This window comes from Sorex araneus, chromosome 1, assembly GCF_027595985.1.
Source record: "Sorex araneus isolate mSorAra2 chromosome 1, mSorAra2.pri, whole genome shotgun sequence".
NCBI classification, from domain to species: domain Eukaryota; kingdom Metazoa; phylum Chordata; class Mammalia; order Eulipotyphla; family Soricidae; genus Sorex; species Sorex araneus.
The window spans coordinates 227,954,669-227,970,275 of record NC_073302.1 but is presented as its reverse complement, the minus strand read 5'-3'; the positions used below and the strand labels follow the sequence as shown (position 1 = coordinate 227,970,275).

Genomic DNA, 15,607 nt, shown 5'->3' with positions numbered 1-15,607 from the left:
ACAAGCAATTCCATTAGCTTAACTAATTAATTCCAATACCTTAACTAATTAATTTAATTAATTAATTAAGTTATTCCATTAACTTAAGTGCCCTTTGAGAAAGGGAGGAAAGATGGCCCCAAGTCAAGCCGGAACTGTTTGTAACTATGATGGGATAAATGATTCAGCAAATTCTGTTAACTGAACTACTGAAATTACAAATTATGGGGAGACAATGCCCCTTTTGGCTCTGTCCTTCCCTATCTCTGTAACCCTCTTACCTCGAGGAAAATCCCCAGAAGATTGCTCAACAGGGTAGCACCAGCCAGCAGATTGCAAACAGTGCCAGCTGAGATTCCAACAGCCCACACCACTTATCCTGTTGAGAGGACTGACAGTTCCCAACATTCCCCAGTGTGTGAATACCATAAGTGCTTGCCAGGTGATTGCTGAGGCTGTTAGGACCACCCTGGGCCCTGCTGCCATGGACAAGTTCATTGTGGATGTCTGAGGCAAAGCAACAATTTCTAATAATTGAGCCACAATTCTGAAACTCCTTGATGTCATCCATCCTGCAGCAAAGACTTCAGTGGACATTGCTAAATCTCAGGATTCTAAGATTGGTGGTGGCACCACCTTTGTGACCCTGTTGGCAGTGAAGTTGGTGGGCACCACGGGTGGTTTATGTGAGCTGAGGAAGAGAGAGATAGTTCCTTTCTCTTGATCCACTTCTGACACCCAGGAGCCAACTGGGAGACTGGGACTGATAGTGTTCCATGAACCCCTCAGTGGCACAAGCCAGGGCCCTGCCAGCCCCACCAGGTCAAGTCACACCTGACATCCACTTGGCCTTCTCTCGATAGGAGTAATCCTCACCACCTGATTTCTAAGGAAACCATGAGCTCAGACTGGGGTGAGGAATTGCTCTTTGCAGGAAAGGAGAGTCAGTCCTAGGCCTTACCCAGAGTTACTGCGCTCTTCTGTTGCATCACAGCAAAGAATTTCAGGAGCAGTCAAGCAGTAAAGTAAAATGGATTTTATTTGAAGAGTTTCAGGAAGGGAAAGGAAGGAAATAAAGTGAGAGAAAGTAATGCGCTCAAGAGAATGCAGGCTTCTCCAAATGCTGAGAGAGCCCCTACACACAGCCCAGCATTAGATATGAAAGAATAAAAGTACACATCTCAAGATGGGAGATGCACGGGGACAACACATGTGCTCGGTGTGATGACACATGAGCATACATATGCTCCAGCAATGTACATATGCCCTTCCATTGCTCAAGGTGGTTTTTATAGGGTTTTTATCAAGCCACCCCATGTGGGGCTTCTAGCTAAGAGAGTTCATTGTTAGGGTGGTTGCTATGGAGGGTAGATTTGGAAAGGTCAAAGAATTGAAAGTGCTTTTCTTGACCTTTGTTCCTGCTGGATCTTCTCTTGGGGAAGGGTCCAGCCTTCTCTGGTAATAAGATTAAAGGAAGGAATTGAGGGTTTCTGAAGGAATTTCCTTCAGGCCCTTTCTGTAGGAAGGGGTCCAATCTCCTCAGGGTCTACTGCTGAAGAAGGTCTTATCAGGTCTTGCTTTCTATATCCCCAAGGTGGGTCAGCCTTAGGACTGGTGGCTTTATTACTTCCCAGGAATTTCATTGCCATGATGTAGAGGGTCCCTTCCTTATTCTACCCACTTACAACAGTGGCAGAGTTTCTGAAGCAAGTGAAACCATATGTGGAGGAAGGTTTGCATCCATAGATCATCAACTGAGCTTTCTGCACTGCTACCAGTTAACAGATCAAAGAGATTGCTATGACTGTGAAGAAGGAAGAAAAAGAGGTACAGAGGAAGCTGCTATAAAAGTGTGCCATGACTTCTCTGAGGACTTCTTTGCTAAAATGGTGGTGGATAAAATTATGGTGCTTGCTTACGATTTGTTGCAGTTTAAAATGATTGGAATCAAGAAGGTGCAAGGTGGAATCCTAGCGGAGTTCCAGTTGGCAGCTGGTGTCACATTTAAGAAGACATTTTCTTATTCTGGGTTTGTTTGATCAACAAGTTGATCTGAAATGGCCCTTTTAAATGTTGAATTTGAAAGGAAAGTTGAAAAGGATAATGCTGAAATGAGGGTCCATACAGTTGAGGATTATCAGGCAATTGTTAATGCTGAGAAGGATATTCACTGTGAAAATTTAGAAAGGATTCATCTTCTGGAGCCAGTCATCTTATCCGAACACCTTGTTGGGGGTGTGGCTACACAGTACTTTGCCGACAGGGACTATTCAGTGCTGGCCAAGTGTGAGAGGAAGATCTGAAGGACAATAATAGTTGTGGAGGCTCTATACAAACTAGTATGGACACTCTAGAATGAGAGGTACTGGGTGGCTGCCAGGGCTTTCAGGAGACCCAGATTGGATATGAGATATACAGTTTCTTCACTGGCTGTCCCAAGGCCAAGACTAGCACTGTCATCCTCTGAGGTGGTGCTGAACAGTTTGTAGAGGATACTGAGTTGTCTCTGTATGATGTCATCATGATGATCAGGAGAGCCATCAAGAACAATTTGATGGTGGCTGTTAGTGGAGCTATTGAGATGGAGCTCTCCAAGGAGCTGCAGAAATACTCAAGGACCATTCCAGAGAAGCAGCAGCTACTTATTGGAACATATGAAAGGCCTTGAAAATCATTTTGAGCTAGCTATGTGACAATGCTGGTTTTGATGCTACCAACATCCTCAATAAGCTGCAGGGTCTGCATGCCCAGGGAGCCATGTGGTGGTATGGAATGAATATCAACAATAATGATATTGCTGACAACTTTGCAGTCTTCTTGTGGGAGCCAGCTGTGGTGTGGTAAATGCCATGGCTGCAGCTCCAGAGTCTGCATGCCTCACTGTGTCCATAGATGAAACCATCAAGAACCCTCACTGAATATTCCTTCAGCTGCTTGCTGGGGCCAAGGTCAAGGCAACCCCCATAGACGGACACTCCACCCCTCCCAGGTGACTTTCAGATTGACTCCATGGTGGGATTTTTATCTCTTGTTTTGGTTAATTAATATAACAAGGTAATTATTTTCATTCCATTCTCATGGAGGTTATTTAAACAAAGCTTAAGACAGAAAAAAAAAATAAATGCTCTGTGCTCAGGGATCACTCCTAGAGGTAATCAGATCATGCACAGTGTTCAGGACCAGATTGAAATTAGCTGCATGTTAGGCAAGCATCTTATCAGCTTAAATATTTCTCTGGCCCAGAAAGATTTATAAAAATAAGATAAAGATGGGTTGGATTGCCATACATATGTCTTGACTCTCAGTTCAAGGTGTTTCTTACTTAAGAGACCAAATAAAAAATATACCAGCCCCATAAAGAAACAGTGGTGAGGTGGGAAGATGAATAGAAACTTCCTCAAGGAAGACATACATATGACCAATAGATATGTAAGGAATGCTCCACCTCACTTAAATCAAGAAAATGCAAATAAAAGCAATAATGAGATATCACATCATGCCTCTGAGACCAGCATATATCACAAAGAACAAAAACAACTAGTGTTTAACCAGGGGAAAAGGGAACTTGATTATTTGCTAGTAGGAATATTGACTGGTTCAGCCTTTTTGGAAAAACTGTATGAACACCTCAAAAAGCAAGGAATTGATCTTTTGTATGACTCAGCAATTTCACTTCTTGACATCTCCCTCAAGGACCCCACAGTTCCAGTTACAAAGACATTTGCATTTCTATGTTCATTGCAGTAGTAAAAACAATATCAAAAATCTGGAAACTCAATTGTTCAAGTTGTATTGGAAACAACCCAACTATATAAAGAAACTATGGTAAATGTACACAATGGAATACTACTCAGTTTTAAGAAAAGGCAAAATCATGTAATTTGCTGCTCTGTGGAGAGATCTAGAGACTATCACTCTGAATAAAGTAAGCTTGCTTAAATAAAACTGTTTTACAGGTAGACTACTTGCCTTGCACACAACTTTTTTTGGTCTGATCCTTAACACCATATGAATTTCCACCAGGAGTGATCCTTGAAGATGGAGCCAGAAGTATGCCCTGAGAATCTAGTGACTAAAATACAGAGCATGCATGGAATGAGAAAAATTATTTACCCAATACCAATCAGATAATAGGTTAATATACAAGATATACAAGACATTGGTACAACTTTACAAGAAAAAGTTTATGATCCCATCAATAAATGGGGAGAAGAAATGAACAGAAGCTTCCTCAAAAAAGAAATACAAATGGCCAAAAGGCACATAAAAAATTGCTCTACACTACTAAGTACCAGGGAGATGCAAATCAAAACAATGAGATTCGATCTTACACTACAGAAACTGGCACAAATTAAAAAGAATAAGAACAGCCAGTGCGGACACAGATGCAGGGAGAAAGGGACTCTCATTTATTCTTTGTTGGTGGGAATGCCAACTGGTTCAGCCTTTCTGGAAAACAATATGGACATTCCTCCAAAGACTAGATACTGTGCTTCCATATGACCCAGCAATACCACTTCTAGGAATATATCCCAGGGATGCAAAAAAGAACAGCAGAAATGACATCTGCACTTGCACGTTTATTTCAGCACTGTTTATAACAGCCAGAATCTGGAAACAACCCAGGTGCCTGAGAATAGACTACTGGTTAAAGAAACTTTGGTACATCTACACAAACTGAGTACTTTGCAGCTGTTAGGAAAGATGAAGTCATGAAATTTTCTTATAAGTGGATGGATATGGAGAGGATTATGCTAAATGAACTGTATCACTGTCATCCTATTGTTCATCTATTTGCTCAAGCGGGAGCTAGTAACATCTTCATTTGTCCCTGTTGCATGCTAGTATAGCCCGATGGCATCTGCTCGCTCCAGGAACATGAAGAGCATGTTGTTGTTACTGTTTTTCGCATATCAAATACATCACAGGTAGCTTGCAAGGCTCTGCTTTGTGGAAAAAAATAAAATAAAATAAAATAAATAAAAATAATGATGTCCCACAACTGCAAATGTGGCCATGTGCTTCAGGAAAATTTGCGTCATTCTCCTCCAGGAGCTTTGTTTTATAGTCTCTAGATCTTGGCCATTGATGAAATTACATGGCACCCAAGGGGGAGGGGAGTTTGTGGGTGTGACTGTCAAGCTACTGGAAAACTGGGGATCTGGTGGAGGAGGCCTAGTCCCAATCTAGCAGGCTTAGAGATCTCAGCCATGGGTCCCGCATACCTGGGTTTCTCTATCAGTTTGTTCATGGGTGAAGCTCATCTGAGCATGTGGAGAGTGGCCTTGAGCATGGCTGTGGCTGGGTTCTGGAGGTTTTCGGATGCCAGGGCTCTGCTTGGGGTGGGGAGGAAAACTCAACCCATTCCCCTCTGAGGAGGCCCCAGTGGAGACAGCCTGGCATGGAGGCAGGAGATTCTGCCATGCTAAATGAAATGAGTCAGAAAGAGAGGGATAGACATAGAATGTCTGCACGCATTTGTGGAATATAAAATAACATAATATGAGACTAACACCCAAGGATAGCAGAGATAAGGGCCATGAAGATTGCTCCATGGTTTGGAAGCCTGCCTCATATGCTGTGGAGAAGGCAGCTGAGATGGAGAAAGGACAATAAATCAGTGATGGTTATAGAGATCACTCGGTGTGGGAAATGTGTGATGCAAGTAGACGAAATACCAAACATTATGGCATTTCACTATCTGTATTGCAAACCATGTTGCTCCAAAGCAGAGAGAGAGAGAGTAAGAAGGAAGATGCTTGCCATAGAGGCAAGGGATGGGGTGGGGTGGGGCTGGCGAGAGGGATACTGGGGACATTGTTGGTGGAAAATGTACACTGGTAGAGGGATGGGTGTTTGATCACTTTATGACTAAAATTCAATCATGAAAGCTTTGTAACTGCATCTCATGGTGATTCAATTAAAAAATTAAGAAAACACCCAAAAATATTTTACTTCACTTTGAAATAAAATTTAAAATATGCTCAGCAAATTGATGATGCTTATAAGAAAAGGGACTTTCTTACTGATCGTCCCCTCTTAGCTTTGAATTGTTTTTTTTCCCAATGGTTCATACAGAGTTCATAAGGTGACATAACATACTTTGTTTACTTTTGAGGTAGAAAAAGCATAGATTTTTATCAGAATGATTATTTTGAGGCCAGAGAGATAGTTCAAAGAAACATGGCACAGTTTTATAATCAGGAGCCTCAGGTTCCATCCCTGGCACTGTATAGTTTCTTGAGCACTACTAGGAGTGATTAGTTCTCAAGCACAGGGCCAGAAGTAGCCCCTGGGCACAGTAAACTCGGACTTATTTCTTCAGGCACACCAAATTCATCTTTGCTAACTATAAGTCCATAGTGGTGAGCTAATGGGAGTGTTTAAATATTGTCCTTGCTCATGTTGATTGGAGTTGATTTTCAAGAGAAATAACATAATGGGTTAGGGATGTACAGGTCTCTAGTTTGACTTTTAATAAAACTAATATTGTTTAGCTAACTTTTTAATTTTCCTCTCATTTGAAAATTTAAGGATGTCACAGAAGCTAATTGTTTTATTGACACATTTTCTTTTTTGATACTATATCTAGCACCAGGCAACCTGCTTCAACACCTTCATAACAGAGACAAAAAGATCTATAAACTTAAGCAAATGTGGAAAAAGTTCATTCAAGACTGTGAATTTAGCTTGAAAGAACCTTGATGGCTGTGTGAATACGAGAGGACTACTCTCTACTACTCTCTAAAGAGGCTTTCCAGAGAGTTGATAATTCTGATAAATATAATCCATCCACCTCAGTAAGCTTTATATCAAAGTGTCTGGGGACAAAGTAGTTCTCAGGAAGATATACTTAGGTCACCCTCAAGGAGTCCTTACTGGCCAATCATGCTGTAAATTTGTTAAAATAAGTAGAGGGAAAGAAAATGCCTTTGTCCTAGAAACTGAATAATAGGTTTCACAGAACTCTGATCAATGTGTAGGGAAGAAGAAATGGGCATTTGACACAAAATGAGGGGGCAAACCTATAACCAATGTTTAGAAGTTTCCTGACTGAGCTTTCTGACTTTTGTCTTTTAGGTCTGATTTACATTTTATACTTTTCATAACAATTGAAATTTTCAGGAAAAATGCGTTATTGCTCATTACTCCCGAGGGATAGCAATGCGGGTAGGGCGTTTGCCTTGCATGCGGCCGACCCGGGTTAGATTCCTTTGTCCCTCTCAGAGAGCCTGGCAAGCTGCTTGTGGCATATTCTATATGCCCAAAGCAGTAACAACAAGTCTCACAATGGAGATATTACTGGTGCCCGCTCAAGCAAATCTATGAACAACGAGACAGTGCTACTCAATGCTCAGAAATTTAGCCACCTGATACTTTTGTGGGGTAAAAGGAGAAGTTATCACTTTGCAAGTGATACAATAGCCCAATTCTGGGAATTATTTTCTGAAGCAATGTCTTAGTTACTTTTTGATGATGGGGTGAAGACAGCTAACATAGTGCATAACTTTTCAGAAGCATATATCAGGAAGGATTTGTCAGTTATGGCAAAGAAAAAAACTGGTGCTTTTGTTAAAACTTGTTTGAAGGCCAGAGAGGTTTGGTCCCCAAAAGACTGGGATGCCATTCATAGCCATTAGACTCTCAGACAAGAGTTGGCTGTTCCTCGATATACAAGAATCTACAGTTAACAATAACCCATTAGGCCCCAAAGTCTGAATTGCCTTTTGAGTGTGAGAGTGGGAGATGTCACATATAACCTGATTGTTTTTCTGGTTCTTGTGGCTAAAATTGCTTTGCTACATAGTTTGTTGTTTGTTGGTTGGATCTTTCTCTTTGCGACTTTGAGATCAGAAAATTTATGGTCTCAATGCTATTCTTTGGTGACCTCTGTTGTATAGTGAAGATTAACAGACTTGACATGTATTGGATGAGACTTTTCTACTTTATATATAAATCACTACTCAGAATCTTCCCAAATAAATGTATTCTATCCTGAAGCCCCTGAGAAAGTAAAGATGAGATGTGTGGACCACTTTCCCATTTATTTAAAGGTGAATAGGTAATGGGAGTCTTCTGCTACAGGAATACAGAAGGCATCCTTTAGCTCTAACATTGGGAGCCATTGGAACAGGGGAGAAATGTGTCCCAGAAGGCTCTATAGGTCTGGGACTGTGGGGTGTATCTACAGCAATATTAATTGCCCTTAAATATGTGCCATCCTCCATTTACTACTGTGTTTTTTCTTAAACCACCAAGATCAGAGAGTTAGATCAGAATTTACAAGTTCTTAAAATGTTGTGAAGAGTCTGTCATTTATTGGCTGCTGGCCTCCCTTTGCTTCGAGGATTTTTTACAGTTTCTTTTTAATTGAATCATTGTGAATTATAAAGTTACAAAGTTATTTATGATTTAGTTTCAGGTGTACATTTGTTCCAATACCAGTCCCTTCACCAGTGTTCACTTCCTTCCATCAATGTTCCCAGATTTCCTCCTCCCAGGCCCTCACCTAACCCAGCCTTCTGCAGCAGGCACTTTTCCGCTCCCACATTGTCTTCGTGTTCCCTTTCCTAACTGAATCCCCCCACCCCTGCCCCCGTGCCAAGCTTCATACTGAATAATAGTTTTTCTGCTCTTTGTTTCTATGGCTTTGGAGCCTTAAGAAGTTTATGTACCACATATGAGAGAGATAATTCTTTGTCCGTATGTCTCCCTCTGATTCAATTTACTCAACATGATGCTCTCCAGATCCATGTTGCAGCATATTTCTTATGGCCAAGTATTATTGCATTATGCATATCTACCATAGATTATTTATCCAGTCATATTTTCTTGTAATGTTTGGATTGTTTTCACATTTTGGCTATTGTGAATAGTGCGGCAATGACAAAGGAATGCATATGTCTTTTTCTGCATTGTTCTTTGAGGACCTTGGGGTATATTCCCAGGAATGGAATTGCTGGGTCCTATGTAAGCTCAATTCCCAGTTTTTTGAAGAATGTCCATGTTGTCTTCCAAAATGCTAGACCAGTCAATATTTCTACCAGCAGGGAATAAGGGTCCCTTTTCCCCTACATCCTCACCAGTGCTTGTTATTCGTTTTGTGAGTGCAAGTCACTGCTGATTAGTGATCTAGAGCTTCAGGTTTTAAGAGACATTGGATTAAGGTTGGGAAGTGGTTGGGGTCTTTTAGTTGCTGGTTTTGCCTTAATGGACTTCCTTGGAGTGGCTTCTGCCCTAACAGCATGACCTACTCTTTCCAATTCCCATCCTGAGTTTGTCCAAATAGTTGAAACCTTAAAGTTTTTAAGAATGTCTCTCAAAATATGTTACAGGGGCAATTATAGGCAGGTGTGATGATATGATTGTCATTTCTCAATGAGTACAGTATTGTACGGCTCGAATTATTTGATAGGTGTTGGAAGATAGGTGTCTTTAGTATGAATGTATGACTGGAATAGGCTGGTCCCATGTCCAAAAGGAAGTTAATAGTTTTACCTACACCTTCAGCATTACCTTAGGTTTCCCTTCTATATATTAATTATAGAAAGGAATTTCAGAACCCTGCCAACTGTTCTTTGGTGAGATCAACTGGACTATAGCTGTCTTGTTTAGTGATTTTTAACCTAGGGGACCATCTTTAAAACAGTAGTTCCTCCCACACCAGATCAGGGTTGTGGTGGGGGATTGTTTAGTCACCTGCTCACAGACTGTCCCTTCTGGTGGTAACAATAATACTTTCCTTTAGAAATGGCACAAGTAAGGCCACGATGGCTGAAACTGTCCTAAAAGAGACAATCAAACGCTCAGCTCTTCTGTCCTTTTTCAGGATCATATGTTCCTCCTCCAGTTCTCAGCTGGAATAAATGGTAAAAGTCCATTTTTATAGCTCATATAGGGGCCCAAGGCCTGATTTTGAACCTTTTCCTGATGCACGAGGCAGCCTGTGCTATGAATTTGAGAATAAGTTCTCTTTATGAGTCAAGATTCATCAAGGTATGTTTTCTAAGTCTGTAGGGTTTTCATGAGGTCCTAACTAATTTGGAATAGTTGAAGGATTTTCCCCTGCTTCTCATCACCCCCTACTCTAGATGAGCTTGGAAGTGTGCCAAGTTTATAAAATCATACTCTTGATTGTAATCCCGTTCTGGGTCAGCTCAGGGCACTTGAATATATAAGCAACACATCATATGTAGCAGGTCTCCAAAGGCTTCTGCATTCTCTATGACATTACACTTTTCATTTATTTTTGGAATTTTGTTTAAAATTGGAATCAAGTCTTTCCAAGGCATTTCCTACACTTCTGTCAGACTTTGGACACCTTCAATATACTCATCAGGATCATCTGAACATCAATATCTTCCTCAGTCTAACCATATTTGTTTCAGAGCTTCAGTGAGACAGGGGTTTGGGTTCTGGGTAGCCCAGACTCTCCTGGTGCCTGCTGAATGGGGAACAGGGGCCTCCTGGTTGATTGTGTGCCCTGAACAAGGAGGAAGTCAAGTTCGGACTGGGGACTCTAGAGGGAGAGAGTGACATTTGGGGAGCACCTCAGAGTCCTATTATAGAACTGCTGCCCAAAAGTCTAATTCAGTTGTACCTACATGTCAAGTTTCTCAGGTAAGAGCAAAGGATAATTGAACATGGGGCATCTCCATATCTAGCCAGCTTCTTAAAAAGCTGCTGTAGTTTCCAGATAGTTAAATAATTTTTATTTTGGCCATGTTTTCTGATTTTTCTAGTTTATATTGTGGCCAGATCTTTGTAGCCCCTCCTCCAACCCCCACCCCCCAAAGCAAAAGAAACCTTAGAAACTGCAGACAAAATTCCTCCCACTTTTTCACTAGACATGCCAAGAGTGTATCATTTGGAAGCACTTGATGTTTCCTTCTCTGAAATGTATTAATGAAGGACATGTGTCCTGTTGGATGCTCCACACTGAGAGCAGTGGCTTCATTGTGAAACATCCCCTGGGAGACTGAAAGCTCCCCCCGCCTATGCTCTTTGGGGCAGAGCGGAAAGCTGCTGTCTTGTGGAGGAGGCAAAAGTGTTTTTTCATGTGTCACTTGGGTCCCCAGAATGGAGCCAAGAGCTTCCCCTATGTATAAGTTCCCTGAGGAGGTGCCGAAAGCAGCTTCCTGAAGGATGCAGGCAGGAATTAGAGCATATCGTTGAATAATTGGTGCCTCTTAATGAAAATCATCAGACTAATCATAGCTTAAACTAGGAGCCAATTTATAGTGGTTGGGAAAAAAGGGAGACAGTTTGAATTCTGATTAACAACTGCACATAAGGTCTGATTAAGCCAACTGCACATAAGGTCTGATTAGCCAATATAGACTTCTACATGTCTATATTGAACATCATATTAAGAGAAGAAACAGAGGGAAATATGTTGAAGGGTTTTCTAAAAAGACCTAATGAGCTATTTATAGGAATGTTTCAACTTCTTTGAAAAACAGAATGGACCTATCTTAAGAAGTAGAATTGAACTTCCATATGACCTAGATATTTCAATTCTTGGCATCTACTCCAAGGCCTCAAAACACTATTTTGAGAAGACATTTATATCTCAATGGTCATTGCAACATTACTCATTTTGTGGAATGTAAAAAGGCACATTGTGACTAATACCCAAAAATAGTAGAAACTAGGGGCAGGATAACTGGTCCATGGATGGAAGATTGCCACAAGTTGAGGGTTTGGGAATTGCAGTTAGGTCAGAGAAGGGTTCATTATGACAACAATAGTTAGAAATGATCACTCTGGACTGAGTGATGAAGAAAGGTAAAGTGATAAATATGATAACCTTAAAGTACCTTAATTGAAAACCATAATGACTAAAAGGACAGAGAGAGAGAAAAAGAAAGAGAGATAAAGATAAGAAAAGTGTTAATCATAGAAAGAGGCTGGGTGGATGGTAAGAGAAAAACTGGGATTATTGGTGATGGGAAATGTGCACTGGTTAAGGGGTGAATGTTGGAACACTGTATGACTGAACTCAGTCATGAACAACTTTCTAACTGTGTATCTAATGGTAATTCAGTTGAATAATACTAATACCTAAATGCCAAAGGGAGGAGGGGCGCGGAAATTTTGTGCTAGTGAGGAAGCTCTTAATTCCAGAGGTCTTATTTTAATGTATGTGGACATTTAGGAGAGAACGCATCAACCTTATTTCCAGGGACAGTACAGGACTGTATAATATGGCCCTGGAAGATCAATGGTCATCAAGCACAGCCAGATCCCACTGGGCCTTCAGGACAGCCGTGGAAGAAGAATATTCTTCAGGTTTGGTGGTCTTGCCATGGATTCGCAGGTAAGTTGTCCTGAGTTTTTGTAGAGCTGTTGGACTTCCCTGTATGGAACATTAACTGTATTACAGCGGATCTGACTTCCTTTTGGTCTTTGAGTGGTAACTTGGAAATTTACAAAAAGCAAACATAGTCATCTAGGGGTAAAGAGGGCCTGTGGTAGATGCCGTGTGATTATTTTTGGAACACTCTTGTTGAACAGTACTTTCTGCTAAAGAGCAGGACTTTGGAGAAAGAGGTTATTAGACTACTGAAAAGGGCTCAAGATCAGTGGTCTGCTGAGACTCATTCATTGAATGATAATTTATCTGATTGCCTGACTTTGTCTCACCAAATGTAATAAATACTGCTGAAAACAAGACAATATACCCACATATAACATATAGTCCACATTAATGGTACTTTACTTTTGTATTATTTGCATTCATAAAATATCATGTATTCTTCCATTCTTCTTGGAAGCTCTTATCCAGGCAAGTAATTTTATTGTTTACTACAGAGTTTTTTAGAAAGATCCATCTTCTTTCCAGTAGTGTTGACTGACAGTTTCTCTCTTTGTTATCCTTCTTCCATCATTCTCAATCTATAATCTCACAATCCTAATCAAGCTATTGACACTAAAAGAAACACCTTAATCCATACTTCAGTTACTCAATAATACTCCAACTTGCCCCACTATTTCTGAGATATATGAAAGTTTTGGGTCAAGAAAGGGTATTTTCCATTTCAGTGGTAAATAAAATACAAGGCTCTCTCTTATAAAAATTGTACTGATGGTATTAAGTGATGACATCAACATGGTGGAATTTAAGGGGATTTACTAAAACAAGGAAGACAAAACTGAGGAGTTTTCACTGGGTGCTTGAGATAAAAGACATAACAAAGTGAAGAGAATGGAAAAATAAGTCAAAGACTAGGATATTCTCTATATCTTATTTGTTTTGTAAGTCTGAAACAACTTAAAATAACTTCTTACTAAGACCAGTGAATGGAGGAGAAAAACAGACTCCCATGCAAAGTGACCCGTAGGATATCATTGGTTTGTCCTTTCTCCCTTGCCACAGAGAGTTTAGGTTTATCTGGAAATAATCTCTAAACATTTTAAGACAACACTGGTATGTCCTGTTCTCCTTGCCACAAGGAGCTTAGGTTTATCGGGTCACACCCATCAAAGTGCTCCTGAGTCACTCCCATTCTTTTGTCTATCTGTAACCACTTCTCTATGCTCTCTTTCCCAACCAGTTAGTCAGCTTTTCCCCCTAATCAGACTCCGTTAATTTGTAAGGTCAGATCTTTTTAGGACACTGAAGTTGTATTGTAAGTTAATATTGCCTTTCTCCTCTCCTTGTGTCTTTTGAATAGTTTAATTTAAAGCAATGTCCTTTTTGTATGGACAAAGAAAGACAGTTGTTAATATGCTTTTGTAACATGGGATTTAATTGGCTTCGAATATTATTTATTCCTAGGCATCTGCTTTCTCGACTTAAGCCTCAGCTACCCTTACTTCCTAGCACCCCCAAAAGCAAGGTCCCGATGAGGGACCGGACAGACCTAGGGCAAGCGGTGAGTTATGTGCTACCCTGGCATCGAGATAGACCTGGCCAAAGTGCCTAATGCTTAACTATAACTTAAGAGCTTGGTCATGGACAAATGCTGTCATGATCCAAAAGCAACGACGAGACTATGGCCCTGCTAGGGATAGGAAAGACTAATCTGGCCTGAGCACTAAGGTTTGAGATCAAGATGACCCCAGGAGAGCAATTCTGTAAGTTTAATGCATCTCTTGCTATGTCCATACAAAATGATTAATATTATGAATGCTTATATGTTATTTGGAAAAGGAGAGGAGAAACACACCCATGGGATTCCGCTCTTGGGCGGGTGTCCTGCTGAAAGAGAATCTGTCTTAGAAGCAGCATCCCCTGAGGAAAAGAACTTTACTCTGATTGATTGTGACCACACCTATTTGTAAGCCCCAACCCCTCATGAGAGGGGATTTAACTAGGCTGTAACAGTGGGCTGGGGGTTCCAGTGACAGATCTGGAGAAGCCAGATGGAGATCCAGATCCAGAAGAGAAGGATAATGAAGTAGCATGGGGGAGGAAGAAGCAGGAGGAGAGTCAGAGGAGAATGGAGACGGGAATGGAATAAACTGCACCTGAGACCAGCCAGTCTGACTCCCATTTTTCCCTTTGCCTGCCTCATCATCGCCATCAACCTCCCCAGGGTGGGGGAAGCAGCTGGAGACTACGAACTCAGGCAGCAGGAGAGATACAGCATCACTCCCCTGTGCCTGGTGTGCCGCCTTTTTTGTGTGTTTACACAGTGACCCAATAGCAGAGCCCTGAAATTTGAGAGTGAATTGAATTGAAGATTTCAAACCCAGGAACATTTAAGGTGAAGGGAGCAGCATGCTATTATGATTGGTTAGAAATATATTCATATAGTCAGTGGTGTTTCATCCTTAAAGATGCGTTTAGCTTCAATGTCATGGAGGGTTTTGCCTACATTTTCCTCCATGCACTTTACGGATTATGGTCTGATACTGAGGTTATTAATTCACTTTGATCTAACTTTTGTGCCTGGCTTTAGACAGAAGTCAGAGTTTCTTTTTCTTTTTTTTTGCAGGTAGTTGTCCAGTTTTCCCACTACCACTTGTTGAATAGGTTTTCCTGTTTCACCTCACATGTATTGCTCCTATGTCAAAGATTAAGTAGTCATATATTTGAGAATCTGTGACAGAGTATTGAACTCTGTTCTATTGGTCTGTTGGTCTGTTTCTAGCCCAATACCATGCTGTTTTAATTACTACTGCTTTGTAGTGCAATTTGAAGTTGGAGAAAGTGATGCCACCCATCTTCTATTTCCCAAGGATTGCTATAGCTATTCGTGGAGGTTTATTGTTCCATATGAATTTCTGGAGTGCACAGAACACATTTTTCCTTGAAAAACGTCATGTAATCCTGATTAAGACTACATTAAAGCTGTATAGTGCTTTGGGGAGTATTGCCATTTTGACAATGTTAATCCTTCCTATCCATGCCACTGACCAAGCAAGTGGAAACTAACATAAACAAATGGGACTATATCAAACTAAGAAGCTTTAGCACCTCAAAAGAAACAATGACTAAAATACAGAAAGAGCTCACAGAATAGAGCTCAAAGAATATTTACCCAATATCCATCTGATAAAGGATTAATATCCAGGATATACGGGATACTAGTAGAATTGTAAAAGAAAAAAAAGCTCCAACCCATCAAAAAATGGGGAGAAGAAATGAACAGAAGATTCCTCAAAAAAGAAATACAAATGG

The 15,607-nt window shown here is 40.7% G+C and overlaps 1 pseudogene; it reads left to right on the top strand.

Moving 5' to 3' along the window:
• The first annotated feature begins 349 nt into the window (after positions 1-349).
• LOC101557327 (T-complex protein 1 subunit eta-like) lies at positions 350-14,925 on the top strand (annotated as a pseudogene).
• Positions 14,926-15,607: the final 682 nt, after the last annotated feature.